We start from the raw sequence: 12094 nt of genomic DNA, 5'->3' as shown, positions 1-12094 counted from the left end.
GTCCTCGGTGATCATGCCTTTGAGGGTTTTTTTTCGTTTGTTGTTTTTTAATGTTTTGGGTGTATTAGTTCCTTGTTTTGTGAAGTTTTCTAGCATCCTCCGTATTAAAATTTCAGGCAGCGTTTTACGAAGAAACGGCACATGCATTATTGACTGCTCGTGCTTAAGGCACACTCGACGTGTGTGTAAATATTTAAAAAAAATTTAAAGATATTTGTTAAAATTATTTTTTATGAGATTTGATTTTATATTTTTATAATACAAATAGACATTTACATAAATAAAATGTACAAATAGACTATTATTTGGCAGTAAGTAGTTATATATATATATATATATAAAGAGACAGAAGTAGATATAATTTGGATAGACTAGTGTTATTTGAAATATTATTTGGAATAATTACTGTAGCACTTTTTGTGATGTGATGTATGTGAGATAAAAAGTTGGTTGGAAATATAAAAAGGTGAGTTGGAAAATGTGTTTATGATGCAAGCGAAATATTATTTGGAATAATATGTGTATCCAAACAATGAATTTTTATACTTCAAGGGTAATATAAGAAGATCATAAAATGACAATTTTGTATCTACACCACAAGGCTCCCTGTCCCTTTATATATGATATATAGATAGAGATAAGGATAAATTTGAAAATGTACAAATTAAGTTAACACCAAGTTGGTGTAAATTATCTTTACACGGGCTTTATTATTGTAAAGATAATGTTAAAGCTTGCAATTTTACTTGTCTAGATGCTCTCTCTCTTTTTCAAAAGCAAGAACTGAAAGATCATGGTATTATTGGAATAACTAGTGGCAAGATTTTTAACAACTTCGCATCCCTAAACCTTATAGTATATTTATTCTTTCTCTTATCACGACTCATTTGCATGCAGTATTCAGTAAATACGTGTAAATCATATATACAATAATGCGCTCACAATTGCTCCCAAATTAAATCTGGGTGCCACAAAAAGTTTATCAATAAGGACACAAGCAACGTTAAACGGTTAAAGCCCGCAGGTACAACAACAGGAATCGTGGCCGGCCGATAGTTCACACTTCACATGACTTGGGTTGATGAGGACGTTTACGATGTGGAACTTGCCTATCTTAATTAAATTGGGTAAGATATCAAAAAACTCCCTATGATTTGATAAATATTCAATTTAATTTCCTCTGGTTTGGAAACTTATATTATAACTCCATGTGGTTTTCACTAAATTGAAAATTAGACAGTAAGCATCAAATATAACGGTTGTGTGTGAAATGTCAATATTACCCCTACTATACATGAGATGTTTCCATTCAATTTTCAATTTAATCGAAACCGTAGGGAGTCATAGTGTAATTTTTCAAATTAGAGGGAGTTAAATTAAACATTCAACAAACCATAGAGAGTTCATTTATATAAGGGCAATATTGACGTTTCACGTATGACCGTTAGATTGGATACTTTCCGTCCAATTTTCAATATAGTTAAAACCACAGGGAGTTATAGTGTAGGTTTTTAAATAAGAGAGAGTTAAATTGAACATTTAGCAAATCACAAGGAGTTTTTGGGTATTTTACCCAATTAAATTTTACTAGAATTCACAAGTGCACACTCAAAGTTTGTTCTACTGCTACGGTTATATATATATATATATATATATATTAGCCAAAGACAGGTGTGCAGCATATGCTTCTGTAAAATCACCACTCAAAGATACCGGAAACAATCTACACACCCTGCTACGACGCTTTACTGAATACTAGAAATATTCCTTATATTATTTAGGGGGATAATATCATAAACGTCTCCTGAGGTTCCTCTTAATATCACTTAACAACCCTAAGGTTTTAAAAAAATCACTTACCTTCCTTACTTTTGCTGTTTGTGTAACAAAAATGCTGCACTTTTGTTCATTTTGCTGAATAAAATACCCCTAAATCACTTTTTTTTTTTGTCATCACTGTGGGTATCCGGGTCTACACCCGACTAATCCCACAGCGCTCCAGCAGAGCGGGCCTGACCGATGCTGAAGAAGATAATAACTGGGTTGCTGCCCGGGATCGAACCCAGGTGGAACTCACCTAAGGAGGCTACTTCCACCAGCAGACCAACCCAACGCGGGCTAAATCACTTTATTTACTTTAAGAAAAATTACCACCTAAAAATTAATCTCTAGTAGCACCGTCATATTAGAAAGCTATAATTTGGAAAAAAAAATATAAATTTAGAAAACAGAAAATATATTTGTAAAGACATGCACTAGCACCAAGTCAAATCTATATGTTTAAAATCGATTTCTTATGAATCTTATTTTTTTTTTCCAACCTCTTCCCAACTCGTGGGCCAAATCTTTAAATTGTACTAAATCATTATAAAAATTAATTCAAAATAAACAAAGAAACCATATGCCACTCTATCAAAATCACAAAAGGAAAAAAATAAACAAAAATCAATTTACTAGAATTTATAAATAAAAAATCGCATAGTTATCCAAAAAAATAAGTAAGAGAGAATGTTGGAAAAAAAGGAAAACGAAGAAATTGACATTTGTTCTTTTTCTTTAATTTTTTAAACTCTATTTATTTGACATGTGAATTAGATATTAAGTGAGGATTAGTATATTCATTTTGCAATTTCTAGGAGGAGGTAAGCGATATTTTTAGAATTTTAGAAATACTAAGTAATATTAAGAGAAACCTCAGGAGAGGTTTATGAAATATTATCCCATTATTTAATGTACTCTTCCCACTTATCCATTTGCAATTTCCTTATTTCTTTTCGACTTTCCATTTTTTCTCAAAAAGGATAGTCTTAAGATAATTAGTTTAACTTTGAAATCGTCTAATTAATCCGGTTATTGGAATCAATTAATGAAGGGCAAACTGATTAATTCTCTTGTCAAATGAAGTACAAATCTCATCCATGGGCAACCAAACAACTGTAGTTTAGTCATCATCTACTGAGTTCATTCTTAATCTCATGCAAGAAGATGAGAATTTTCTGGTTTGTGATAATTAAGGTCGAATACATGCTGGCGTAACCCACTATGAAGCTCAGAAAGCTGCATAGTGCATCCTTTCAACGCATATACACATAGCTCCCAGCTAATTACTAGCTAACCCTTTCTTGATTGCAATGTTTAAGTTTAAGAACAAACCCTATCTGATCATAAAACAACCAAAGAGGGATTCCAGCAACTCACCTTGGCCACCTTAATTTGCTGCAGTTTCATATTCCACGAGGGAAGAAGCGCCGAAAGTCGGTTTCACTTGTTTAAAATACAAATAATACTAATAATAATAGTAACAATAATAATGAAATTGACTTTCATTTGTATTCCTACCCGAGAAAAAAAATTCAGAAATGAAATAGGTGGGGCGAAATATTGAAATTGAGTTGAAATGGTCGTATTTAGCATGCCTTCATAGAAACATGATGTAACAGTAGAAAATGCCAAAAAAGTGGAGAGTCTAGTTCAGATTCAGGACTTAAACCGGCAACTGAAGCTGTAACAAGAATACAAGAAACTGATGCATATATATATGATCAAGGAAAGAAAACGACCAAAATAGCAAGTGCTAATTATTTCACCAATTAACCAGTACTGACAGGAGCAGCTAAACTACATATGACGCTGAGGAGACTAAGAGGAAACAATAGAAGGGAGTTGAGGCATGCTTGTCTCCCAAATTCTACCTTCTTTGACCTGAATATAGATGTAGATATTAACAGCTATACGAATCAGTACTATAAGAGTATATTATATATATAGATTTAGATGCATTATGGAGTCAAGGGGCCGAGGGTGATGACAGAAGACTAGAGAGCACAAAGGAGTGAGATGCAGTATTAATTCCCCATGCACATCATCATCTGTGCTCTCTATCTTCTGTCAACAGCTTCACCACTCACTGCCTCCTCCTTATACACAGATCTCAGGATGTCCACGATTATGATCTAGAAGTTATAGCTAGGTTTCCTAGAATCTGATTTTTTGTCACTGAAAACGACAATCATGATGAGGGCTTCTCTGAAAGGTCATTGATTTGAAGCAAATGGCTGAACAGGGCAAAAATATACAGGCGCTTTCTATCTTTCTAGGATCATTTGCAAGCTGCACTGTCACGCCAATGCCTCATGGGCTTATATGGGATTTGCCATATGAGGCAAGAAGGGCCGGCAAAGGAAGGTGAAGGCTTGAAGGCCAGGGATCTAGGACTGCTAGGATAGAATAGAGAAGATAAGCAGTTGAGTTGGGATGAACTATAGCATCTTTACTGCCACTCTATTTATAGGGAAAAACTTACACACAAATTAGCGGTTGTTTCAAGTTATATTCCTGCGGTGGTCCCTTTCCAGTTTCTTTGATATGGAGATTAAAAAGGAAGAATATAAGTGTGACATCAAAGCTGGAACTGTAATCAACTTTTAGTACTAATTAAGTACCAACAGCCATTGACTAAAGCATGATTAGTACTAGACGATTTTTGGATGTTGGAGTAAAGTGTTGAAGCTGAAAACGATGTATGAAGTGATTTTATCCGTCATCCACTTGATAGATGCGGGTTAAGAACTAAAGAACAATATGTAACACACTATTTGCATTCAAACCCACCTGTCAGACAAAGATATTATCATTCTAGTGGTTTGATTTTAGAATAAGAATTAAGAATATTTTGGCACAGACAAGATTGCATGCGCGGGGGAATCCTTTTCCTTTAAGGCTCAGCAAAGACGTGTTACGAGCAATTTCATTTCCATTTTTGGCATTCGATCCTGGATGTTTCTGTGTGCTCATCTCCTGTTAGTGTCACATACAACTTTCTAAGGAATAATACTTGCAAATTAAGGAGAACGGACGCAGCTATACTTGTCATATGTGCGATTTTGCATTTGAGAGATTTGTGGCTGATTTGGACAATTTTTTTTCTGATGCATCATACAAATAATCATTGAAACGAGATTAACTCTTCTATCTGTCGTCTCAATAAGAATATTTGGTGCAGGTTGTTACTTCGAACAAGCAGTTTACAAAAGCTTTAATTGATAGATTCCAGAATATCAGCTCAATTAACCCCCCAAAAAAAAAAATTTTTTTTTGTGATAAGGTATTAGGTGATGAAGTTATTATGTACCAACTTTTTTCTATCGATAGGTAGTACGGATTATTCTTGTCTAATACTTACAGAACAGAACAGGAGAAGCATTCATTCACCTTAATGATATAATTTTTTGGTAATATATTTGGGTTTCCATTTATGGTTTTTTTTATGGGTGGGATGTCTTGAATGCATGACGTTTTATTTACAATCTCTTCCACCTTATCGCATAATCCAATCATTTCCCTTCCATTTATGCTATGTGAGAAACTAGATATCAGAATTAGTATTTGACTATAGCTCTTATTCCAACGAAGGAGAGGGATTTAGGACTGCTCAAGTATATTAATATGTTTTTACTAAAACGTTAACTCATTGTAATGATACAGAGGTGAACAAGTTTGACTCTGGATTTAATTTAATGGAACGCATGGCAGGGTATATACGCACCTATAGGAAATAAAATATTCGTTACGCAATTAAAATCTACCAAATGCCCCTAAATCATATGGTTGATCACTCTTTAACATTTGATGCTGAACATTTCAATCTTGACTGCTGCACAGTCAGACTAATTACTCCAGGGAACTAACAGCTGGTAATTTGGTTCTATTTGAATCCTTTTCATACTAATCTATGGTTCACGTGATTCATCTTAATTTTAAGGGATAACGTAACACATTTAGACATTTTATAACTCCATTTTCAGTAGCAGCAAAAGATTTTGAGAGTCATTAACTGTCTTCTCCATGGTAAAATAAGCATTTTCGCAGGGATCTTTATCATTGTTACATGTCTCTAAATTAAAAAAAGGAAGAAAATTGCAAGTTATAGGTAACCCAATCCTTATATAAATTGAAATTTTGTATCTGGCTGTCAAGCCTCGATTGTCCAATTTTGACTCTACCGCTCTTATGACGAATATGAGATTTTATGTCAGCTGCATTAACATGCATTTATTCCTGAATAACATGAAAATATTTACTTTTTCCAAAAACTGTTCAGAATAGCTATAAACCCTAAGTGAATGTTTATCTAAACGCGACCATAGAATTTTCCTGAAAAGTTAAGGTCATCCCTCTCCATTGACATGATGGTACGGTTGTCAAGTTACGAGTTTTCTATTACACGCATTAATGTGTAACACTCATGTTACACACTCTCGTGCATTGACACGTGGTCATTCCAAGAATTATAAATTTAATTAAGGGCATTATTGTAAAAGTTTAACGGGTACGATTATCAATCCATTAAAGTGTGTAACATAGAAACGACACCTTAATGTGTATCAGAAGACCCATGCCTGATTGTCAGCAAATCTTCATACGATATATTGTACCACTCACCGGCGAAACTAGGAGTTGAGATTTTGGGGGGGGGGGGCAAAATAAGTAGAGTTGTAAACTTAAAAAGTGCTTTCTTACATTTTTATAAAAAATTTTGGAGGCAAAAGCTAATTTTTCAAAGATAACAGCAAAAACATTTAATATTGTAAAAAGAGGTAAGTGGATTTCTAAAATCTTACGGGGATAAATTCCAATCTCTACAAGGTTAGCGAAGATATATAGAATTCAAATCCTTGGGTTGGCAGTTAGGGGTAGGAAAGGTTAAAAAGTAAAGGTCAAAATATGTAAATTTTTAAGGGAACATGTAAGAATTTGTAAAACCTTAGACCCCCCAAACAACGCCATGAAACTTCCGCCAGTACTGGCACTATTAATGGCTGAACGTAACATGGACATCCATATTTAACTGCACAATCAAATGGTAGCGCAAAACAACAATATTACCAAATCAAATAGCTAGTCATGCATGCATAGTCAACATGAATCCTGATGAATAAAGGCCCAGAATGCACATTATCAACTGGTAACTTTAGGTTTCAATTTATCTCTCTGAACTCAACCTTAATTATCATGCATATTCTGGACTCTGGAATCTGAATGACTCATAATGTATGTGTAACGATGGTTAAATATTTCTAAAGCTTTCTCAGTGTGTGATGTCCAAATCGTGTGTTTGAGAACCCTGACCAGGGGAGCCAAAGACAATTCGCTTGGTTTGCATGTAACCGGAATAATCGTGTGCTGGAATATTTTTCTTGTGGATGCTAGTTTGTTGCTCATCTCATTCTCGCCAAGTCCAGATAAAACGAATGAGATTTTATGGAATTGCTCCTGATATCGTCGCCAAGGCTGTGTGATATGCGTCAGAGATTAGGCAGGCATGCAAATTCCAATGCAAGTGGCCAAGAAGCATGGAGAATTGAAGGTGGAGATAGAACAAAGAAAAATTCAATAAAAAAAAAAGAAGAGGCACAGATGGACTTGGAGAATCCCCCGTCACAATATTCTACTCCCTTTCCCATCTCACTATATATCGTTTTCTTTGTTGTTGTTGTTGTCTCATCAAATCAAACAAATTTTAGCTAATTATAGAGGTGGTGGTCCTCCATCTTTCCACTTGTCAATGCCCCATAGCTTCAGCCCTAGTCTATGTTCCAACAACTTGATACATCATTTTGCACAGAATCCCCCTAGCCCTAATCTAATTACTTGATGGGAATTGATAAAGAACTAGGGTTAGTCCAACGGGTATCATGAGGATATAATTTAGGTATTAGATTTTAAAAAATATAAAATTAATTAGAAAAAGTATATAAATATAAGTGAGGGTGATAATTGCTTGTATGTGTATATACACGGTAGGTTAGGTGGAATTTAAATATGTTAAAAGTGTTGGGGATAATACAAGGAAAAATGGCTGACGATACAAACAGAAAATGATATGAAATGGCTTCAAATTGTGGTTCAAAATCACTTTTCTTTAAGATTTATTTGTCCAGATTTTTAATGTGCAAAGGATTTGGACAAATATCCTTCAGGATAATTTGAAGGATATTTGTTTTCAACTCTTGCATAAAGTTAGACAAATCAACTTGAACAATTAATGGTATGTTTTTGCAAAGGATTTTAAAGAGGACGAAAATGATTTTTTGCAGCAAACCACCCCCTTACCGGACCTTTTATATAGTGGAGATTACGAAGGATCAAGTCGTGACTTTTAGTCTACAAAACATGTGTTAACTAAATGGTTTCTCAAACACTATTATAAGTGTTCAGACCATTCTAGACATTTTGCCACCATTCCAAAGGCGACTAACCATTGTAGCATGAAAAGGGTATAAAAAATGATCAGTTTCTAACCGTTATACGGTGATGTCCGGTCCAAAGACTGACGCCGATCATCACATATGTTGTTCAATTCAAGAATCTGGTGATGTCCGACTCAATCTTCGGTTCAAAGACCAGGACCGGACATCAACCGACCAATTTTGTAAATTTCCCAACAACAAGAACTAAAATATGACTACATAATTGCCAAAGAATTTGCTGTGAAAAATGAAGTGGAAATCCTTTGAAGTAAATTTCAACAATTTTTGAAATGGTCAATACGGTTCTCAACGAAAATGATCATCGGGATCAAGTCTAATTTCCAAAGAAAGAAAAAAATCATACGCAACCGCTTTTGGCAGGTTTCAATTATTGGCGTACATCTTTTCCCAAGTCAAGGCTGCTGCTTTGTCAAGTTAGCACTTAGCACCGCAGGAAAGCAGGCTGCCCATATCTGGAATGGAATATAAGGCTTATACGCCACAACGGGCAATGTCACCTCAGATTAGCCATAACGGGTGTTGCTCATCTAGCATGCTGTCTTTTCCTTCCGGATGGAGGGGCCCATGCCAACAATTGTAGAGTGCAATTCATATCAATTAAAAGTTTTCTTTGAAACTAAAATAGTTGTGATTAATCTAAAATACCAATTTCCATAAACAAATAAACGGCTAATATTATTGTTAGAAATTTTTTGTTGAAGTATTTTACATTTAATATATTGGTGTACACATCTGCTGTCTTAGAATTGAAATTTTGTTGTATTATTATCACCGTAGATTATCCATGTTCCTGAAGAGAAATTATATCAAGTGCAACAATTCCAAATGATGAATGGATAGGATATTTCGAACAAGGCAAATTTTAAAAAAAGTAAGTCCAAAACACTTGATGTAATTAATTTTGATGTAACTGATATGCACAGTCTCACGTGAACAATAATTAAATATGATATTCCTACCACAAAACTGTATTAATAATTTGCGATGAACTACAATTTATTAAAGAAGTGTTACGCAGACCTAAAGGGATTTCCCTTACAGTCCCTAATCCCTTTATGTCTCTTTTTGCAGCAATTACAGCAGCACCTCATCTATCGACTTGTCCCCTCCGCGAAGGAGTGGAACGCAGCCTTTCTCTTGTTGATAGATTTACTTTTTCCTTTTTGGGACTTGGTCACTGCTCAGCAGGCTTCTCGTCAAGGAACATAGAACTAAGCATATTTCACTAGTCTTATCTCTTGGTATTTGCTTTTCTTTACTACTCATCTCATCGTTGAATTCGCTAATGCATGATCTTTGGTGCAAACTGCCAAATTCCGTGATGGACACATAGTCAAATTTGTTTATCCGTCCATCCAGACCTCCACAATGTTGCAAGGTTTTGTCAAAAGATTCCTTCAAGGAGAATGGCTGGGAGTGGGAAAGCATCAAACTTTCCTGATCTGGGTACATCTTTATTCGATTACTTTTGGGTTCGATCCCTCTGGCTGTGGGTCATTGGTTCTTTTAGTTCGGGCCAGCCGGACAACCATACACGACGAAGATATCTCCAGGAGAGAAAGATGGAGATGATGATGCTACTTTTAGACTTCTTTGGAACTTTTAACAACATAATATGGGAGTGGAAGCCTCCATTCTCTAACATGGAGATAGCATATCTTCCAGCCCAGTGCCCTTTTCTTTTGCGTGTGCTTCCTTTGCATCTTTAATTTCTAATGGTTATTGTTTGCAATGGCCAATGAGGCGTTAGAGTGTCATCTTTTGCACCCCTTGTAGCTTGATCAAGGAGATAAATCAACCATATTAAACTCCCGTGGTGTCACAGTTGCATCAATACATTAAACATCATCATCATCTAGAGACGGATCACCTTAATTGTGTATTCATCTCCTATTGGATCTACGTTACGTAATCTCCATTAGCTCCAAATCTCAGATTCCAACCTGGAAAACTATAAACTAACTGGATTTGGATGAGTGAGTGATGGGGTTTCTTTCCTTCAGCTTGTCATGCCACTAGAACAATTCAGTTGCCACATCACTTGACAGAATGATGAGCTGGGGTGTGGGAAGGAACCCGTATAATTCTAATTCTGTCGACCTCGCGTTCGGGAATCACTTGAATTCCGATTTTCTTTCTTTTGGTCGTTTATTTGCCTTTAACCCAAGCACTATAATCCTTCAAAACCTCACGTGACGGATAACATCGGATCTTGCATTAATCAGGTAAGTACGCATCAAGAGGAGTCGCTACTAGCTAACTTCACTCAGTTCTCAAGCAACTCAAAGATGCATCTTCGTCTTCTTTGGCTTAAAACTTCATGATATATATATATATACACACACACACAACCACATAACCTTTAAGTATAACTGTTAACTTTAAAAGTCTAAACCCTCCTATGGTCAAGTGGCCCATTTCTAAAGAGAAGAAACAAAAAATGCTTAGACTAACAAATTCTGTTCATAACAGCAACAATTACGATTAAAAAGTACCATCTACAGCCACAACATTTTCCCAATTTGAGGTTAACAGTACATCTGTCAAATAACGCAGAGATCAAATGGTTTATCTTCAGCATAACAAACAGCAAAAAGAAATTCCATTTGGTTGTCCAATCCATAAGCAGGCCATAGATATTAACTAGGAAAAGCTCATTAAGGGATGTCGAACACTGGCAGTCAAATCCCACGCATCGAACTCTGTGATTGTAAATGATCATCTTTGCTGCACCTTCAAAAATAGAAAAGAAAATAAGAACTTGCAAAGTTCCAGCTTGTCAGTCTCAAAAAGTGAAAGGATCCAAGCGCGAAACACGCAACTATTAAGATATTAAGTACACAACAATTTAATGACAAACAAACTACAAGCATAAAAGATAAACCACACATAATATTTAACGTAATTCGGCTCCATCATTGAGTTTATGTCTATGGAAAAAAACTCATTCTTTATTACGAGAGAAAAACCTTATATAAGAATACAATTTGAATCCAAACCCAACTCTTATATACCATCTCTTATCTCCTAAGAACCCTCTCTCATCCTCATGTATAAGGTTTCTCTCCATAGACGTAGACTAATGCCTCCTAAACATACATTATTTCACCTAATTTCATGGGCTTCTACTCGACATTTCTGAAAAACCAACTTCTAGAAGTGAATGGACGTCGTGGTTGCCATTACTTAGCATCAGCAACCAAGTGGCACTTCTTTGTGGATTTCTGCGATAAGTAGTGTTTCTTGCTTTCGTTTTTGTAGTTCAGGCTTAGGGCAAACTGTCTCATCATTTTATATGCAGACCGCCAAAAAAAATGTTACTTATCTCCAATTTGTGCACAAAAAATTGTAATGGAATTATATCACTTGTAGTTGTATTTTTTTATAAGAAAAGAAAGTAATGGAATTATATCCAACCGCCAAAAAAATGTAATGGAATTATATCAGTTGTATTTGTATTTTTTTAATAAGAAAAGAAAGTAATTTATAAATGAAGAGCAGCTTAGCAAAAGTAATTTTATTTGTCGTTTTATATGCGAACCCCCAAAAAAAATGTAAGTTACTTATCTCCAATTCGCACGCATGGAAAAGTAATAGAATTATATCACTTGTATTTGTATTTTTTATAAAAAAAGAAAGTAATTTATAAAATGGTAAGCAGCTTAACAAAAGTAATTTTATTTTGTATTGTACTATTAGTCAAAACTTTACTCAAAGAAGAAAAAGGCTATTATAACAAATTGTAAAAGTGGGGTTACTTTCAATATTTTCATCACAACACTTTAATTCGTAAGACGTTTCGCCTGTAACTTTCATGTCACTAT

Source organism: Coffea eugenioides, chromosome 2 (genome assembly GCF_003713205.1).
Source record: "Coffea eugenioides isolate CCC68of chromosome 2, Ceug_1.0, whole genome shotgun sequence".
Taxonomy (NCBI): Eukaryota; Viridiplantae; Streptophyta; class Magnoliopsida; order Gentianales; family Rubiaceae; genus Coffea; species Coffea eugenioides.
Note: the sequence above shows the minus strand (reverse complement) of the source record.